Source organism: Myotis lucifugus, unplaced genomic scaffold, assembly GCF_000147115.1.
Source record: "Myotis lucifugus unplaced genomic scaffold, Myoluc2.0 scaffold_10, whole genome shotgun sequence".
Lineage (NCBI taxonomy): Eukaryota > Metazoa > Chordata > Mammalia > Chiroptera > Vespertilionidae > Myotis > Myotis lucifugus.
Genome location: NW_005871058.1, coordinates 12,532,348 through 12,553,050, shown reverse-complemented (window position 1 = coordinate 12,553,050; position 20,703 = coordinate 12,532,348). Strand labels below are relative to the sequence as shown.

Here is a 20,703-nt window from a genome sequence, read left to right as displayed (position 1 = left end):
AAGGATTTGGCCATTATCACATCTGACATTTATATAACACCTTACTAACAATATGGTGAAGAACTTTAGTATATATGATCTTGTTTTGATTCCTATCTTTGGGAAATATTGTATAAAAAAGTAAACTGAGGTTCAGAGGGCTCTCATGATTTGCTGAAATTCACTTAGCTAAGGGCTGGCAGAGCTGGGTGGAGTCATTTACATCTAGCTCCATTTAAGTCCAGGATACTTTGTGCCTTAACACACAGAGTATGAGAGCACAACTAGGCTAATAGGCTCAAAGTACAGCAGTCTCAGTGGGAATAAGTTTATAGACTAGAAGACATCACACCCTGGGAACATGTGGGCCCCATCACTTAAGAGTTTTTAAACTAAGTATTAAGAAATGGTCCTGACAGGGCAAGGGGAGTAGTTAGCCCAGACAGTTATTGGCTGTTTCAGTGTAACATTTTCCTGAGATTAACAAAAATGAAAAATGAAGGAGGGAGGCAAGAAAGATAAAGACAACAAAAAAGCTTTTCTGTATCCCCTACAACCCTATACCTCCTCACTATCTTTTATTAAACATACACTCTCTTTTCAGTGGAGAACAAGAACCTATCTCCTCAAATGGTGAGGAAAGAAGATCTTTCTTTCAATAACAAAGGCCGTAACTACCTATAAAAGCAGCTGTCTAGGTCCTGATTGCACAGAACAATAACTCTAGGAAAGAGTTATCTTCTGCCCTAAAGCTCCTCTAAAATGCAGCCACCACGGCAGCCACTGTAACCATATAGCCCCGTTGATCAGACATCTGCTGGAGGTGCAGAGAAATGCGGAAACACCAGGGGGAATTTAAAATAGTTGACCTACAAAACAGTCCTTAAATCTGAGGAGGAGAGTGATGTGAAATTTTAACTTTGTTTTTCATAAAACACAATCAGCCAAATATTTTGTGAACTCAACTAGCTAAGAGAGAGGAGTTTTGGGATCTCATAAAACTAGGTGAAGGTTCATTTATATATTTATGATAGAGAAGGAGCAAAACTCAACAAATAAGAACACTGATCTTCTGTGATTCATCATTGTCACTTCATGTTTCTCCAGGTGTGATTGTGGGTTTCACTGTGATGTATGAGTTCATTTAAGAGGGATATGTATCTTTTATTTAAATAACTATCTATTTATTTTTATAGTTATTTTCTGTTTTTGGCTAGTGTCACATCTCATATTTACAGCGATATGAATTTTTTAAATAAATTTATTTTTAAAAGGAAGGTTATTTCATATATTAAGTTAAAAATAGTATAGGTGGTATATATATTTTTTGAATTAGTATTTTGGGTTTCTTTAGATGAATTCCCAGAAGTAGAATCATTGGGTCATAAGGCAGTTCCATTTTTAATTTTTTGAGGTACTGCTTTCCACAATCTGCATTCCCACCAAGAGTGCATGAGGGTTCCCTTTTCCCCACATCTTAGCCAACACTTGTGGTTTATTGATTCTGATAGGTGTGAAATGATATATCATTATGGTTTTAATTTGCATTTATCTGATGATTAGTGACCATTGAGCACTGTACCTCTGTGTTCATTGCAGCATGATTTACAGTAGTCAAGATTTGGAGGCAGCCCAAGTGTCTATCAATAGATGAGTGGATAAAAAAGGTGTGGTACATTTACAGAATGGAATACTACTCTGCTGTAAAAAAAAGGAAGGAAATTTACTCTTTGCAACTGTGTAGATAGACGTGGAGAAAATTATGCTAAGTGAAATAAGCCAGTCAGAGAATGACAACTACCATACAATTTCACTCATATGTGAAATTCAATTAACAAATTGAACTACCAAGCAAAATAGAGACCGACTCATAGATAGAGAACAGGCAGACAGCTCTGAAGGAAGGGGGTGGGGAGATGGAGGGGTGGAGGGATTGAGCAAAAAAGAAAAAAGAGGGAACTCAAACACAGACAACAGTGTGGTGATTGCAGGGGCTGAGTGGGGGGGAGGTGGAAGAGGGCATAGAGGGGATAAATGGTGATGGAAAAAATAAAATAAAATTTTAAAATCTTTTTCCTAAAATTACTTGCATGACCTTTAGTTTAAAATCTCTGTAAAATCCTATATAAATGTTAAAATAAAAATAGTAACAAAAAAATAGTGCAGGTGATACACAGATGTGACAAAAATGGTTACAGTGGTAACAAAAAAATTGAATGAGTGAAATTTGGAAAATACTTCCACAGGACAAAGTGTGCTTTCAACACAGGCTCTCAAGACACGGCATTCAAACCTACCCTCCCATCTTTCCCCCCATTCACCTCAGCTTTTAGCTTAACACACCAGTGAAACTGCAACCAACCCTTCTCTAACACCTCTTGTATTTTTGTGCCTATAGGCTTTGGCTTATGCTCTCCCTTTAACCTTGGATTATTAAACTGTTCAGTGAGGCATAGTTTAAAAGCCAAGAGGCTTTCTATCTTACTCCCTCTGCTTAACACAGTGATTTATCTGAAGAAGTGTAAATAGATGTTGCTCTCCCTTTCTGTGCCTCAGTTTCCTCATCTATAAAATAGGAAGAATAATACTGTCTACCTCAAACTATTGCTATAAGGATCAAATACGTTTTAATTCATGTAAAACCCTTAGTACAATATCTAGCATGTAGCAAGTGTTATGCAGTTGTTCAATTAGCTTACTTGAATGTATTTTTAACCAATGATAATACAGTCAACATTGTGTTTAGAAATAAGAAAGTGGAGGAAAATGGACCACAAAACAAAACAGAACAGAATTGGTTTGGCCTCAAGCTACTAAAAGGAAGGAGCTAGGAACAGCAAATAGAATTCTCGATGTGCTTGGTGATAAATAGGCAATGAACAAGCTTTCTTCCTCTATATATGAACAACTTTTTGCATAGCTGGATTAAAAAGATTAAGTCTTATACTAAGAAAATGATGGCAAAGTCTACGACACAGCACAGCAGTCTGTGCTAGGGCCCATCCCCCAGAAATCAGAGAATTAAAAACCTCAGCTTAGATTTAGTACCATTCAGTAACCATTAAGGATCAACCAAACACACATTAAGCAATAATGACAGTTTATGAAACCTTGCAATGCGTCCTTATGCCATTCAATCTCTTTGGGTTTGTTTCATTCTAATAAACTACAACTTTGTGGTTGAAAATAAAGAACTGCCCATCTCCCCTTTATTACTTCCTTATTGTGTGGTGGGTAGATTGGCAGATAACCATTAAAGGAATTCCTTCCACAAGGGAAAGTGGCTTATGCCAAAAGATATGTCACAGTCTGGGTTGAATTTAAAGGAAATGATGGTGAAATGGAGAGTGAATGATAGTAACAATTGACACCTAAATAGTGTTTTACAGTTTTTGTGTGGTTCTCAAAGTGTAATCCCTGGACTAACAGCATCAGCACACCTGGGAATTTATGTGAAAAGTCAATTCTCAGGTCCCACCCCAGACACTCTAGGGTTGAGGGTCAGCAATATGAGTTTTGACATATAAAGCACAGGGGTAGTTTATCACAGTCATTTCCCTTTCACAAAGAGAAGTATCTATTTAATGGATATTTAAAACTGCCACCCTGTCATTGTTCTCTGTTCTCGTTTTATTTCCCAGCCATTGACTTTAAAATAAAACTGAATCTTTCTCTCTCCAAAAGTGGAGGACAATCCCAGCAAGAAAGAGTTAAAGCCTGTCCCACTCACTACAGGAGATTCTGAATTACCTGTGGTCTTCGGCAATTGCCATAGAAACTCCCTGATTAGGCTGACTGTCTGGGTTTATTCATCCAGAAAATATCCCCCGAGCCCCTTCAAGGTGCTAGGTACTGTTCTGGGTATTGGAGGAACAGAACTGAATAAGACTAACAAGTTTCCTGCCCTCAAGGAGTGGTGAGGAGAGTCAGACAACAAGCATATCAACAAATAAATAAATATGATCATTTCAGATGGTACCAAGTGCTGTTAAGGTGGTCAGATAGGATGCAGTGGCTCTCAGCCACAGCATGCCAGCCCCCCACATGGGCTTTTGGAAATGCCTTTATTGTTTTAAATAAGTTGCCAGTTAAATTTCTAAGGAGTTTGTCCAATGGCTACTGTTAGAACTTTAACTGGTAACTTATTTATGGTAAAAAATTTTCAAATTATTCCCATAGGTTCTCTGCTTACACTTTACATAGATAGATCCACTTCTGAGCCACAGGGGAAATGTGTGTATATTTTATCTTCCATTTTTCCCATTTCTACTGGGTTTTAGAACTTGGGAATATGGATTGTTATAACTTGACACATCAGGGTATGAGCATTCCAATATTTATATTTCATTTTCCCAATCAAGAAGCATTAATTTTCATTTATTTACTAAAAACTGACTGCATTTAGTAGGTTACCTACCCTAACCTGCTGTTCTAAGTGAGCATGACATATGCAGCTATTGTGGCAATTACTGTACTTCCTCAGTTGTCTCCATTGGACCCTGTAGTCACAATGTAAGGACCTGGTGAGGATGTTTAGGAAAAGTCATAATTAGCAGCGCACAAACTACTTTTGGATCATTGACATGTTATATGTGGCCTGAGAATAAATTGTCATTTAGCACTTAGACATTTAGAAATTCCATTAGAACTGCACATTTCTGGACTTCATGAAAATCAGAAGAGTGGCAACAACACTGGCTCACATTCTGCAGGGGCTTTTGGGGGGGGGGACGTGGGGGAGAGGGATGGCCTTCTTTGATGGAATACATGCCCTCCAGTTCAACACAGCCCCCAGGTGTCGCAACCCTTTTATTATCTACCTGTTCTTATAGACTGGACTTTGCAACTCCCAGAATAGTGATGAGTTCAGAAAGATTCTGTCCCTCCTTAAAATCTAAAATGTATACCTTGGAAATGAGTACATTCAGGCATGGGGAGTTGGGTATTTATGGAGCTGACACAGCCTTTTGATTGCTGGCTGCAGTTCACCTTGGAGCCTCTAGGACAGCGGTTCTCAACCTGTAGGTCGCGACCCCTTTGGGGGTCGAACGACCCTTTCACAGGGGTCGCCTAAGACCATCGGAAAACACATATATAATTACATATTGTTTTTGTGATTAATCACTATGTTTTAATTATGTTCAATTTGTAACAATGAAATTGGGGGTCACCACAACATGAGGAACTGTATTAAAGGGTTGCGGCATTAGGAAGGTTGAGAACCACTACTCTAGGAGCCCTCTGAGAATTCTGAGTGCTGTCTCCATGCATCAGGACAAAGGGAAATCAGTTCTGTATTATACTGAATCCTCCAGTTCACCCTAGAATGGTAGAAGGCAAAAGACACTACACATCCAAAGAGCTTTCTATTTGTCGGACAGTGAAATATAGAAATATAAACGTTTCATGCCTTAAAAGGTGTTAGGCATATGGAGGGTGTGAATTTGTCTTTTTTCTTCACAAAGTAACAAATTATTCTTTAGTGGGGGAATATCCTGGGAAGGCTTTATAGGCATAAGCTTTCAAGGGGAATATCAGTGATTCAAGGGCATTTACCTGGCAAAGAAAGGAAGGCATCAGCAGATGAAAAACTCAGCCAGGAGATCAGAAAAATGAAAGAAAGGGGGTGGGCAAATGAAAGGAAAGAGACGCGGAGTAGGAAAAACTGAAATTAGAAGTGAAGGCAGGACAAATGCCACGTCTTAGGAACAGAAAGCTGATTGCTGATAGCAGTTAAAGAGATAGTGGCAGAGTCTGAGTGGAGAGAGCGGACAAGATGATTTCAGTCGCACTAGTCTGATTAAATAAAGCAGAAAGAAAGGAAAGAAGCAGAGTGAGAAGAGAGGAGGTCGAAGTTGTCCAGGCAGAAGAGCCATACTCAGATGAGATTTTGAGCATTCAGGATGGAAGGAAAGGAGAGTTAATAATGAAAGTAATGGCATGTGCATCTTTTTCTTTGTGCAAATGCTAATAAGGATGTAAGGGGAGTGCTGGGTCTTTTTTTGTTCGAAAGACAGGGTATTTTAGATCTCAGCCACCCCCCATCCCCCCTACCCCAACTCTAGAAATTTGAACCACTCCATCTCGAAATGGAATTTCCTATACCCAAAGAATAACCATGAGGATATGGAGAAATGGGAACCCTAGTACACTGCTGGTGGGAATGCAGACTGGTATAACCATTATGGAAAACTGTATAGTTTCCTCAAAAAAATTAAATATGGGACTGCCATTTGACCCAGTGATCCCATTTCTAGGAATATATCCTAAGAAACCCAAAACACCAATCAGAAAGAATGTATGCACTCCTATATTCATAGGAGTGCAATTTACAATAGCTAAGATTTGAAAACAGCCCAAGTGCCCATCAGTAGATGAGTGGATAAAAAAATTGTGGTATATTTACAGCAGTACAAAAGAAGGATCTCTTACCCTTTAAGACAGCATGGAGGAACCTGGAGAGTATTATGCTATGTGAAATATGCAGTCAGAGAGACAAGTATCACATGATCTCACTCATATGTGGAATCTAATGAACAAAATAAACTGATAAACAAAATAGAACCAGAGATATAGAAATAGGGCACAGACTGTTGAATCTCCGAGGGAAGGCGAGGGTGGGTGGGAAGAGATCAACCAAAGAACTTGTATGATATATGCATAATTCATGAACACAGGCAATAGGATGGTGAAGGCTAGAAGAGGTCAATGGAGAAAAAAAGGGGACATATGTAATACTTTCAACAATAAGGATTAGAACAATAGCCCTGGCCAGTTTGGCTCAGTGGATAGAGCGTCTGCCTGGGGACCAAAGGGTCCCGGGTTTGATTCTAGTCAAGGGCAAGTACCTCGGTTGCAGGCTCCCCCCAGCCCAGGCCCTGGTTGGAATGCATAAAGGAGTCAAGCAATCTACTAGTATGTGTTTCACTGAGCCAAACCAGCTATGACGAAACAGTGGTTTTAAATGTATTGCACACAAAGTTCTGAGTCTCTTTTTCAGAACCAGAGGACTCCTGTTTCATCTGGAGTAATAAACCCCTCTTTTATGTAATAATTATTTTTCATTTGTGTCTGATTCCAAAAGTATAGTAATTTTTCATTAAGGAAAAGCTAATAAAATACAGTACGACATAAAGAAGAAAATAAAATTCACCTCAAAGTCTACCACCTAGAGATAATTTCTGTTTACATTTTGGTCCCTATCATTCAGTCTTTTTCCTTCTGTGTTCATATCCATTATAAATGTACGTTATTAATATAAAGGTATATTTTTATAAAATTGAGATGGTATTATACATACTGTTTTGCAATCTACATTTTCCTTTAACAATATGCTGTGAATGGTATATTATAAATATATATCATTAAAACATAAAAATATAAGTAGGACATAAAATGTATCATTAAATATGTGTATATCTATCTATTTCTCTTCATCTATTTATTACATAATTGTTAGTGTTATATATTATCCCATTATTTAGAAACTGTATCTGTATGTATATAAGTTACAAAATTCATCCCCCAACTCCCACCCGCATGCACAAGGTGTAAAGTATTGGCTATGGCTCATTGATCTGAGTGTGTTGACAATTGGAAGGTCTGTCATTGTTGGCATTTGTGGTCTGTATCTTTCACTTCCCAGGGAACTGCTGGAGGGGGAACAGATGCCAACAGGTGTTTTGGATGATGCCAGCACACCTGGCTGTGTTGGCTGTTCCCATATCTCTGAACATGAACTCTGCTCCCTTCCTAAGTAAGCACAGCTCTCCCGGGACTGACGTTGTCATTCAAATTTGTCTCTGGGTGCTCTTTCCCAAATGCCTTTTTAAACATAGTCAATAACAGATGAGCACCTGGGCCCTTCTTCACCAGGGAGAGCTCGGGCCATTTTTAGAACATGAAAAGCCTATTTGGCCCTTTGGAGCTAATTCTTGGAACATCCCCAATTCCCCAGGACACCATTTTAATAACCACGCGCTCCAGGACAGCACGGTTTGCCTGGTGGGTCTTGTTGCTCCATTTCCTCTTCGGGTTGCTTTTTCAATCTTGGACTCAACTTTCACTAAATCTCTATAACCAGTCTGCTGGCAGGGATGTTCCCCATCCCCTTCTCTGCCTTCCTTCTCTGTGCTGCCTCCCCTCGCTGCTGCACGACTCAATTTGGTTCTAGTATCGGAGAAATGGGGAGTCCATTCCCCTGGGCTTGTCAAGTCTTGGCTCTGCCATCAATCTACAGAGTGACCTTGGGCAAGCCACTTACTAACCCTGGGCTTCAGTTTCCATGTATAAAACAAGAGGGTTGTGTTCAATCCCTAAGGTCCCTCCTAGTTCAGACCATCTGTGGTTACAAGTCCCCTTTTGGATTTGCCACACTGTTCTATGGCATATTTTTAGTGACTACTATTTATTCATTAGTTAGTTATAAGAATTGTTTATTATTAGAACTTTCTTTTGTAGATGGGGAGCTCAGCCATTTGGTTCCTTGGGCTTTATTCACAGCTACCTTCCAGGAAGGGGGTTAGGAAGATAAGTTGAATTTCTCCACTGTCACGCTTCTTTTACCTCTTAGCTTAGTAATTTGCAGCACTAACGACCCAGAGCAGCCTTCTTTGGGACCTTGCTACTGAGCAATCAGAGAGAAACCTCTGACTGCCTTTCCCTTATACAATAGGATTATTTGTGACTCCTTCATGAAAGAGACATTGGTGATTGGAGTCAGAGACTGTGTCACAGGTGCACACACACAGACCACTGAAGTCCCCACTGTAAAGTATTATTATTATTTTATTCTGTGTTTCTGGATATTGTTTTGTAAGTGACTACTTATCTCTTCTTCTGTGGTCCCCTTCTTCAAAATTGGAAATGATTTATAGGGCTTTGTTTTTTCCTTTTTATAATTTGAAGTCATTCTTGTATTCTGGGGCTAAATTGTATGTATGTTCATGCTCTGGCTTACCATTTGTTCAACACATTTTAAATTAGTGCCTGCGGTGTTCTGGATTTTGTTCGCCAGGAAAGGAGTGTGAGGGAAAATTGACAGATAGATGGAGAAAGAAAGAGAGAAATTAGGAAAGGGGAGATACTCCAAGAGAAACTAGAAAAAAAAGGAAGACATTTCTCAAAAGGGGTAAGGAACAGTGAAGACTGCACCCAGGGCAGAAAGCAGGGGAAAGGAAAGGCCTCAGAAGATGGAGGGAGTCACAACCCTAGTTTGCACCAATTCTTCTTCTGCAGAGATTCTCTAAAGCAGTGGGAGCCCTGGCTGACAGATAATAAAGTGTTAGTAATAGCTATCTACCACTTTTACAATGGGTCAGTGTTTATAAGTCAGGCACTGTTCTAAGCAGATTACTTGTATTAACTCACAGTAATCTTCATAACATCCCTATGGTGTTGCTATTTAAGACGAAAAACAAACCACACACACACACACACACACACACACACACACACACACACACACTCACTCACTCACTCATGAAGACCAGAGAAGTTTAGTGGTTTTCTGAAGGTCACACAGCTAGGAGGTGGAGGAGCCAGGATTTAGACTGCACATTCAGATTCCAGAGACTCTCCCGACCACGCCATGCCACTGAACAAAGCGTAGGGAAAGATCTGCTCCCATGCCGGTTCTGTAGGGGGTGCAGTGTGGATTCATGCGCACTGGCTCCTGAGTGTTCTGATGCCTGCTTCCCTTTCCCATCAATTCTTGCTGCTCTGAAATTTAAGCTTCATGCACAGTGTTTGTCAAATGTGTCCAGCTTTTTTTGTTTTTGCCTCCGGCAATTGAGTACAGTCATCGCTGGTCGGGATTTGTGGTTCTCGTCTGAGCCGAGGCAGGTTAGAAGAACAAGCCTGAGCAAAGCCGTGGCATTTGGCCCGCAGGTTTGCTGGTACGCAGAAAGAGATATGAGCATTATGTGGCATTTGAATACCTTGGATAGCTTGTACCAGGTGGTTTTCTTGATTGAATGGTGATTCCCTCAAAATGACATGCAACTAACTGCCCACTAATTTCTAATCTTTCCACATGTCTCAAAAGTGTAGTGCAACTAAACAAGTAATAAAACTGGCCTAATTTAGGTAATTGCCAATTTATTTTTTATACTCAGGGGTGGTGAGGGGAAGGCTGTGGAAGCCTGAGGGTTTCAGTTCCACTTCTCAGTGGAAATATTGTTTCTTATTGTTCCTACCCTATCTGGGAGCCTCTGTTTCTCTAGTTTGTACGGAAGTAGCCAGAACTTGGGGCCAGATATTCATCTTCAACCTGAGAACTCTTCTTAAGCCTCTGGCTGGGCTTTGCAGAACTGGAGGCAAAGCTAGCTGTACCTCCTCTTAATGGCCAACGGCGGACAGGAGATGTCGGGACCTTATTTATCTGGACGGGACCAGCCCAGAACTGGACTCCAGATCTTTTACAGTTTCAGCTACAAAAGAGAACAGAGTCAGCACTTGTATAGAGAAACTCGGCAAAAGCGAAAATAAACTGTCAGAAACAGAACCAGTTGACTCACTGGCAGCAGGCAGTTTCGGGGAGCCAGTGCTGGGAACGCCCTGTACATCCTCGAATTGGCATCACCCTGCAAGGCTATTATCTAGAAGTTTAAGCAGAGACCATCAGATATAAAGCATCAGCAACAGCTTTCTTTACTTCCATTTTACTTTTTAATTGCATTTTATATTTTGTATTCGTTTCAGGTGTACAGCATCATGGTTAGACAATCATATACTTTACAAAGTGTTCCCCCCAATATTTCCAGTACCCACCTGGCACCATACATAGTTATTACAATCTCATTAATCATATTCCTTTTGCTGTACTTTATATCCCTGTGACTATTTTGTAACTACAAATTTGCATTTCTTCATCCCTTCACCTTTTTCACCCAGTCCCTCAACCCTTCTCCCCTCTGGCAACCACCAGTCTGCCTATGAGTCAGCAAAAGAGTCTCACTTGGTCTTTTATATGCAAACAAGCACATGGCATTAGTTAACCATCCCTGAGGTCTTTCATTCTTCAGTTTCCGACTTTTCAATATTCACACATTCTAAATATTTTCCTACAGCTTCTTTGCAAAGACACCAGGGAAGCTTTTCTTTCTCTTGCCACCTTCTGGTTCACCTTTCTATCTAGCCCTGGAGCAAGCTTCTCTTTACATCTCTCAGTCATGATCATTCCAGAAATAACATCTATCTTTTCTCTCCTGCCTTTTATCTGAGGATTCCCACTGAGCCCCTCTAGCAGTGAGGGCTGGTCAGCAACCCCATGTCTCCTGTAGCATTCCTCTGCTTTTGGGTCACAAAGGGAAAGTACTGGAAACATACACTTTGAGAGCCAGAGGGGAGTACAGGAGGGAGGTAGCAGAGTTGTGCAACCATTTTTGAGGTAATTTCTTAAACAAAATCAGATACTTAGTTCTATGTCTGGCTCAACAAATAGAAATTCTGGGGTAAAGGAACTGTAGGCCTCTATTGCAGAAAAGGGGAAGGATGACCAATTAATGGTTAGAGATACAACTTGCCACTGTAAATGGATGGAGACATATTTACTTGAAACAATGGATTATTATTCAACTTTACAAAAGAAGGAATGTCTGCAATATTCAACAATATACAAACCTGGAGGACATATGATAAGGGAAATAAGCCAGTCACAGAAGGACAAACATTGCATGAATCCACTAATATGAGATACTTTAAATAGTCAAATTCATAGATTCAAAATGTGGAATGGTGGTTGCCAGGGGCTAGGGGATAGTGGGAAATGATCAGTTGCAAATCATTGAGCATAAAGTTTCTGTTGTGCAGGATGAGTAAGTTCCAGAGACCTGCTGTGCAACATGGTACCTATAGTTCACAATACTGTATTGTGCACTTAAAAATGTATTAAAAGACTTGATCTCATGTTAAGTATTCTTACCACAATATAATAATTTTTTAAATTTAAAGATTAAAAAAGTTTTAAGAGACAAACTTATTTCAAGTGGTTAATATAGGGTCACACTTCATACTGGAGAAACAGAATGGAAGTTGTCTGTTAACACTGTACGAAGTGCTTCCATTATCATTGCCCTTCCTACTGTCACTGTGACATCCTAGCTCTCAGTCCAAGAAATTGACTTATTACCTCCTGACCTCTCTTTGACAGTTGATATGAGTGACCCCTCTTTTCTTCTGGCAACATCCTCTATGTTTTGTTTGTCTCTCCTTCCTTTCACCCTTCTTCTCACTCCACCTACGCTTGTTTATTGGTGTGCTCCAGAGTTCCATTCTTGATCTTCTCAAGGACCCACCTACATAGACTTTATAGAACACCCATGCCTAAAAGCGATTTCCAAATCTCTATACCCAGATTTTTCTTCTGAGCCTTGGACTGATGTGCCCAACCACCTTCTTGAAATCTTTACTTTTATGTCCCAAAGATACCACAAGTTCACCAAACTCAAAACTAAACTCCCATCTTCTCCCCTTTCTTTTCAATGTTCTTCTCTTCTTATATTAACCTTGCCATCACCATCTACCCAGTGTTCCAAGGTAGAAACCTGGGAGTGATTCTCTTTCTCATTTATCTCCTTTATGTACCTACTTATCTTTATTTCCTCTCTTATTGCCTTTGTCATTTATTATGTGAATTACTGCAATTGTCTCCTTTCCCTGACCATGATCTAGCCCTATTCTAATCTGTCCTTCACACTATCAGAGGTATCCTCCTAGAATATAAAATTATTCATGTCAGTTCCCTGACTAAAAATCTGCAGTAGCTCTCTAGTGATACCAAGATGAAAACTGAAAAAACACACCAAAGAGCTTTGATTTTTATTTTCTGGCTGAAGACTCCTGCCTTCCTCTTCATTCTCATTTTCTATCATTCCTCAACTTAAACCCAAAGTTCTGTCCATAGGAAACTGTATGGTTCTCTGAATCTAACATATCTTACCACCCTGCACTTATATATGCTTTTCCCTTTGTCTCTAATGGTCAGCTTTTTGTCTTCCCACCTCTAACCTTTCTACTTGGCTACTCTTAATGACTCTTCAAGGCTCAGTTCAGATGTTGCCAGCTTTGGTGAGCTTTTCCTGACCTCCTTGAATTAGAAACTGAGTATGTGTATTCCTGAACCAACTAACACATACGTTCATCCATACACTTGTACATGCTCATTTTTACACATCTCTTTTCCCCTGACTCTGAGTTCTGGAAGAGTAGAAATTGAGTCTTTTACTTACTAGTATATTCTTAGTGTATAATGCAGCCTGGAACATGGTGAAGTTTCAATAAATGTTAAATGAATGAGTAAATGAAATCCTAAATTTTCTTATTTAATCCACATCACTTCCCATTGGGTAAACAGTATTCCAATTTTATAGATGAGAAAACCCAGATCTGCAGAGGTTACATAACTTGTTCAAAATCACACAAATATTAAGTCACCGAGCAACATGGGTTCGTCTGAACATCATGGGGTTTTGGTTGGGCTGGTGGACTAACTTTATCTATTGGTACTCTGAAGCAACCTCTGATGTAGAACAGTGCCAAGCATGGTTAGGAAAGTGTTAGGAAGAGTTCATATTAAGAAGTGTAGGGTCAACATGAGGCCAACAGGAAAATCAGCAATAGGTCCTAAAGTCCAATGAAACAGACGGATTTTATGTTGGCCTCTATTTTTGTCCCAGAATTTCTACAAATGCCAGAAAATCAACACTAGTCAAACAATCAGCTAACATTCATTGAACCATCATTATATTCTTGGCTTTGGAGAATATAAAACTAGGATAGCCATTTTTTCCCCTTAATCCTCACCGGAGGATATTTTCTCATTGATTTTTAAAGAGAGTAGAAGGGAGGGGGAGAGACACACAGAGAGAAACATCAATATGAGAGAGACACATCCATTGGTTGCCTTCCACATATTCTTTGACCAGGGCTGGGGATCAAGTCTCAACTGAGCTATGTGCACTTGACCAGAATCGAACCTGGGACCCATCAGTCCCTGAGCCAAACTGACTAGGGTAGGATAGCTGTTTCTTGAAGAAGTCTGCATTGGGATATTTTTCTTGCCCCTCTCCTCTAATTTTTATCTTTCTCTCAAAGGAAATTGAACTTCTTCCTAGGTCCCTCTCCCCACTGGGTTTGGGAAAAGATGGAGCTCTATCTATTTACACATGATTGATGACTAATTTTATTGATCATATGCCTCATTTGAATGGAGGTCAGAGTCGCTGTGCTTCTAGCTATTCAGAATACTGTCTGGTCCCTTTTCACATTTCTGGATCCATAGTACCTTTCCTTCTTATAAGAAAATCAGGTCTTGTCATCCTTTCTCTTTTCTACCACATGCCATCCTGGCCTGGGGTAGTGCCCCTGCCTTGGGTGCCCAAGGTTGACATAGGATTATTGAGAGATAAAGAATATAAAATGGCTAGGCTCTGGAAAGTCTTGACTGCTGATTTAAAGTGATTTTTTTTTCATTTCTATCTTGTTCATAAGGAGAGTCCTTGCATTAGTAATCAATTGAAAGAACCTGAAGAGTGTGGAGCATCTATCACAGAGCACAGATTGTGGTGGGTGCTCAGGGAACATCATGAAGGCTTCCTAGAAGTGAATTGCTGGTTATCTAAGAAGTAAAAGAGTAATGTGAACAGTTTTTGAATTGTGTAGTTCATGCCCATGTGCAAGTGTTCAACTATTAAAGTGAGAAAGGTACTTAGAATATGTATCTTAAACCTCTTATTTTACAAATGAGAAACAGGGCCAGAGAGGTTTGAATGATTAGTATAGCTTAGTTGATGGGGAACATGGGGTTCTTCTTCCAGATTATTTTATTAACAGTCTTTTCTGGGGACTTTGTCCCTCAGACAGACAGTGTGATGCCCACTGGTAGTCTATCTTGACATATATCAGTATTCCTCAAGAGGGTATGCCATGAAACTCTAGCCTCATGTGATACACTATGAAAAATTGGTTTCTTGCAAGTTAACTTGGGAGATGGTATCTACTATATTATCATCTGGAAGGGTTAAAATGTACATTAGGAAAAAAATAGTAAAAAAATATTTTGCCCATTGAGGCATTTTATTTGCACATATATGTATTATATCCCTAGAAAAAGAATCCCAGTATTTTCCCTCCTGTGTGTTTCCATCTTGCTTCTTCATGGTCCATAATGCCTGCTGAGGTTGTCAGTATAATGAAACCAAACTGACGGGATGCAAGCAGGTTGTCCTGCCATTTTTCTAGATCTTAGAGTTGCACATCAAATCTAGGGCTGATTACTCCGCACTTGTTCACAACAATTTTCCCAGCTCTGTGGTCATCAGTAATTTCACATTTACCAATGTGTTCATCACAGTTAGAAACCAGACGATGACTTTGGAGCACAGCCTAATAAGAACCTGGCATTTCCCTCTATTTTCAGCATTGTTGATACTCGAGAGCCTCAGCCAAGACATTTATGTGCAACATTATGGCAGCATGGAAATATGGCGGAAAGAGGACCTAAAAATGCTTATAGTAAAGAAAATGGCTTAATTTTTCTGTAGTGTTTCTTCAAACATGCCATATTTTGTCATGGTTTTTTATTTTTGGGGTCCCCCTCCACTAAGCACCTTGAATCCTATGGAACTGCCTCCGGAAACCATGAGCAATCAGTCCTCAGCATTAGTTGGTCTCTTGTTAAAAGAGGAAGGTAGATAAATGAGAGGTTTCAGAGGAAAGCCTTAAGATAATCAAGGAAAATAAGAGAATCAAAGAAGAGCCAGTGATCTTCCCTCTGTTTTCTGTCTTCTCTGCCTGCCTTCGTACCTTCATTCCTTCCTTCAAAAAATAACCTTTGAGTGTTCACTATCTATGGACCACATACATGCTTCACATTTATCATCTTACTTGTTTTTAACAGCTATCTGGAAGGCCCAAATGAGGAAACTGAGCTCAGATATAGTAGGTAACTTGCCCAAGATAAAACAAGGAAATTAGTGGCAGAGCCCAGATTCAAACCAGTGTTTGATTAAAGCTAGCATTTTTGACTCTCGTGCTATAGTCCCCAAGTTATTTCTTCTTATCCCTTTCGTTGTTCCTTCTCTCCCTTGCAGTGCCAACCAGGTATAAACGTTAAAACCAATATCCTAATAAGTTAAAGGAGATACTGGACTCTAAAGGAGATGCAACAAGGCTTCTACATCTCCTGTGCCTCTTAGGTATTTAATTTGGCATGTAATTTAGTTTTCTTTAACTAGATCACAGGGTCTAGTTATCTGTATTCTTAAGTACTCATTCCACACTGTCTATACATGCCTTTTACTTGAATGGTGAAGATGATTAAGTGGTAAACTGTTCATCGATTTTATACCCCTTTTCCACTGGACCCTGCCTGTTATCATAGGAGGTAAATGCAATGATGTCTTTCATCAAAGGAAAAGCAGTGGGAGGGATTTGAAATTCTAGAAATTCTTAGAGCAAAGGACAGTCTTTCTCTTCGGCCTTTTCCACCTATCACCTGATCTTCTCCAAATGTCTGGGAGGCTGTTTAGTTATTAATGTGCATGCTTCTCTGTCTTAGAGGATTATAGACTCTGGGAGGCTGTGGACTACATCTCGCCTGTTTTCCTCCTAGCTCTCAGCCCTGGGCCTGGCATGGAATAGGGTCATAACTGTTTGTTGAATTCTTTCTGAAGCTGTGCTTTAGAAATTGAGAATTATGATGGACTCGGTAGAGCTAAGGTTTATACTACTTCCTAGATATGCTGCCATGTAAAGTGGCATGTCAAAATTTTGACCCGCCTAGTTTATTACTGTTCCAGTAATTTAACTGAGGCACATATGAAGTAACAGTCCAACTCTGCCTTACAGCTGACAAGCCTAACCAGAGAAATTTCAGCCTCTATAAGCCACATCAAACATAAGCCCCTAAGATACCCTTAACTTTTCAAGCTCAAAGTCAGTGTTCTTTCACCCAACCCAAACCAATTGTATTGAAGCAAAGCTGCAGGATTAATTGTTGCCCAGGATCAACTCAAAGTATGGAGCCATATAAATCAGTTTCGGGCTTCTGCCTCTGGGTATTCCTGGTGGGAGGCTTATTATATCCTCAGAATTTTATCCTAGGTGGTGCAGTTCTGTTTTGAAGGACATTCACTTAATATCCCTTTTGCGTGGGTGAGAACCTCTCTCCAACATGGCTCCCTCCATTCTACTCTGCCTTTTTCCTGTCCTCCTTCCTCTCTTTCAGGGTCAGGAGTGGGCAGCCTTCTTCAATAGGATGGCCATGGAGGGGGTGAGGAACACATGACTTGAGTTCTTCAATTTTTAACTTCAAGACCATGTACAGTATAGGTTCATAACTGCCAGAAGTCATAGTGTGACCCATACCTGGTAATATGTCATCAATAATGTCAGGTAATAAGAAGGGAAATGTGGAAAGGCAACATAATGTATTGGAGAGCATTTGACTTTTGTGCTTTAAAGAGACCTAAGTTTACACATACGTCCTGTTGCTTACTGATTATGGGACCTTGAACAAAGTCACTTAAGTTCTCCAAAGCTTGCACACTTATGTTCTCCAAAACGTGTTTTCCTCTTCCACGAAATATAGATAACAGTTGTATAAGTTTTCTATTGTTACATAACTAATTTTCACAAACCTGGTGGCTTTAGCAGTGCACATTTATTGCCTTACAGTTTCTGGGGGTCAGGATTCAGGCATGTCTTTAACTGGGTGTTCTACCCAGGGTCTTACGAGGTTGCAGTGAAAGGGTCGGCCATGCTGTGTTCTCATGGGTGAGGAAGACTTTCACTTCCAAGCTTATTCTGTTTTGTTGGCAGAATTCACTTGTTGGTAGCTATTTGACTTCTTACTGGGTGTTGGCTAGCGGACACATTGAACTCTTGGCCATGTGGCCCTTTCCATATGCAGTGGACAGTATGGCTGTTTGCTTCTTCAAGGCCAAAAAGATAATTTCTCCCTCCAGTATCTTAAGAAATTTTATAAAATAGCATAATCATGCGAGTGATAATCACATCACCTTTGCTATTAGCATTACCTAATCTAAGGAGTAGCATTCTGTCATCTTTGCCATATTCTATTTGTTAGAAATAAGTCACAAGGTTAGGAGATTGTACAAGGTAGTAGTAACTCAGTGGGGGTCACTGTAGGGCTTATTCACCATAAGAATGTCTACCATGTTCAGTTACAGTGAGGATTCCAGGAGATAATCTATGTAAAACATATAACAAATATGAGTTTCTTTCTTCCTATCTGGAAGAGACACTAAGGCAGGTGTTCTGAGAATATTAAAGGAGACAAAATCAATGGCTAGAGTTAGAGGAAGACAAATGCATAATAAAGGAACAACTCAGGAAGGAGAGGGTAGATGGTTCTGTTCATGAGCATGTCATTAGAAACATCACATATATCTCTTCGGATCCTTTTTTTTGTAATTTCAGGAAGAGGAACTTCTGATCATTAACCTCCTATGATTTACTCTGTGTTAGGTTCTTGTTTTTGCTCCATGTAGCAGCTATTGCAAACTGCTCCCTTGTTTATTAGTGAGCATTGTCTGGGGAGTTAAAAAAGAAAAAAAAAGCTTTCAGTGTCTTAATTTGTTAAACAAATTTCTGAGGTGAAATGATGCTTTTGAGTTTCTTCTAATCATTTGTTTCAAATATATGTCTTTCTTTTTACTCTTCCCCAGATTTCTCAACTAGCTTTTCAGATTCTGCCCTTTTTTCCTCCTGCTGTTTAAACATTTATTTGTGTAGATCTTGCCTTGCAGGAAAATTGAAGTGAATCAGAGAAATCAGTGAATTGGAGGATAGAGATGTTAAGGAAGTTCAGGGAAGGGAGCTATTTGACATCATTCCTCCTACCTGGAGGCCTAATCCAATATCAAGTGGGAAAGAAACTGAAAAATTAAGGCTTGGGGGTGGAGGCGAAGGAGGAGAGACAAGAGAAGGAGGAGGAAATTATTTATTTTTGTGCAAAATTATGATTATTTTCCAGACTTAGAGCCAAGTATCTTTAGAAAATAGGCTTTATATATTTCTTAAGGAAAATTATTTACATATCCCAGTGTAAGAAAATTTAGAACTACTTTTGTCTCTAAGGACAGTGTTGATGGTCCTTCATTATTGAAAAAAGAGATGGTCCTTCATTGTGTGACTAGGCACTTTAGTTGATTGTTGATATAATTGATAGTATTTTCTTTTATAGCATATGCTATCCTGAGTTTGAACAATAAGTTAGTTGGCCAGGGGTGCATGCTACATGGAAAGCGCTCAGAACTCTGTGCCCAGAAACCCAAGTTCAAGCTCCAACTCTGCCACAAGCGAGTTCTGTGACCCTGGGCAGTTACTAAACCAGTCTGGACCTCTATTTCCTCATTTTTGGGGGGATTCTGAAATAGATTATTGGTTGTTAGTGTTATCACAAGGGAATGACATGCATTGGAGCACCTTGCACATAGCTACCATTCAAATATATGAGAATACATGGAGAAGGATTACATAAGCAAATGAATATGTATTTTTGGCAAATAAATTCTAGACAGTGTGCAGAGCTAGTCTAACTGTCACTTCTTAAATGTGTTCAAAGTTATAATATTAAATATAAGTATCATGGGAAAAGCTTATAATAAAGAGTGCATGTAGTAATTTGCTACTGAGAATAATTAGGTTCTTAATCGAGAGAATCACAGACTCTCAGATCTGGAAGGCACATTTATGGTCATCTTATTAGACCCCTAATTTACTAAGGTCTCAGCTCATGGAGGTTAGGTGAGTCACCCAAGGACATACACTGACTGGCAGAGATGGAACTAAAAGCCAGGGCCCTACCTCCCCACCCAGTGCCCCCTCAGTGGGACATAGTGTGCATATGAGTGATTCCCAGGGAAGAAAGGTGAAAATAGTTACTGATTCTTACATTCCAACTAGTGAGATTTTATTTTAAAAGAAAGAATGTTACATTTTTGAGCAATAAAGTTATTTAATTTTATTTGTATGGAACTACAACCTTGAATTGCCAAAAATGTCACAAATTCTACCTGGATGATTCCAGATTCTGAAGAGAGAGGCATATATTTTCAAAACTGAACTTTGTTAACAACACATACATTTCTTTTGACAAGTAAACACATAAAAATGGTGTTGCTCAGGGCTCAGTCCTGGATTCACTTCTTGTTGTGATTGTCATCAGTGACTAGGATGGCACAACAGCATACTCATTAAGTTCATAGACGAGACTGAATTTAAAGTGGAGGCTAAAGCCTTGGGGGATGCAGTTAGAATTGGAAATGACCTCAACAAATTGGACAAGTAATCAGAAACCAACAGGATGAAGTTCAGTAAAGACAAGGGCAATAGGAAGTCGAAAACTCAGAGAAAATAAAGACAAGAAAAGTCTGAGACATGGAAATGGCAGGTCAGGCTGAGAACTACCAAGAGTTATGCGGGTTACAGTGGACTTCAAAGCAAACATGAGGCAAGTATATAGCAGAGGATGCAGTTTGCAACAATGCAGATCAATGTATATACTTGGGGTCTTATGGTAAGAAAAACTACTGGAGTTTTGTGGAAGGTTTCCCTCTTAAATAGTTTCCTTATAATTGAATTATGTCCACCAAAAACTAATCTGGTATAAGAGATAGTAGTTAATATTGCTTAAAACTTCCAATTGAAACAAACTTCATAATCTTCTGGCTGTCTGGGTAGGAAACAAGTGAGGCCCTG

General features: G+C 39.6%; 1 protein-coding gene and 1 pseudogene across 1 annotated transcript in view; one reads left to right on the top strand and one right to left on the bottom strand.

Moving 5' to 3' along the window:
* Positions 1-20,703, top strand: part of GRIN2B (glutamate ionotropic receptor NMDA type subunit 2B) — a 421,771-nt gene that overhangs the window by 326,623 nt on the left and 74,445 nt on the right. The window lies entirely within an intron of this gene.
* LOC106696252 lies at positions 15,082-15,447 on the bottom strand (annotated as a pseudogene).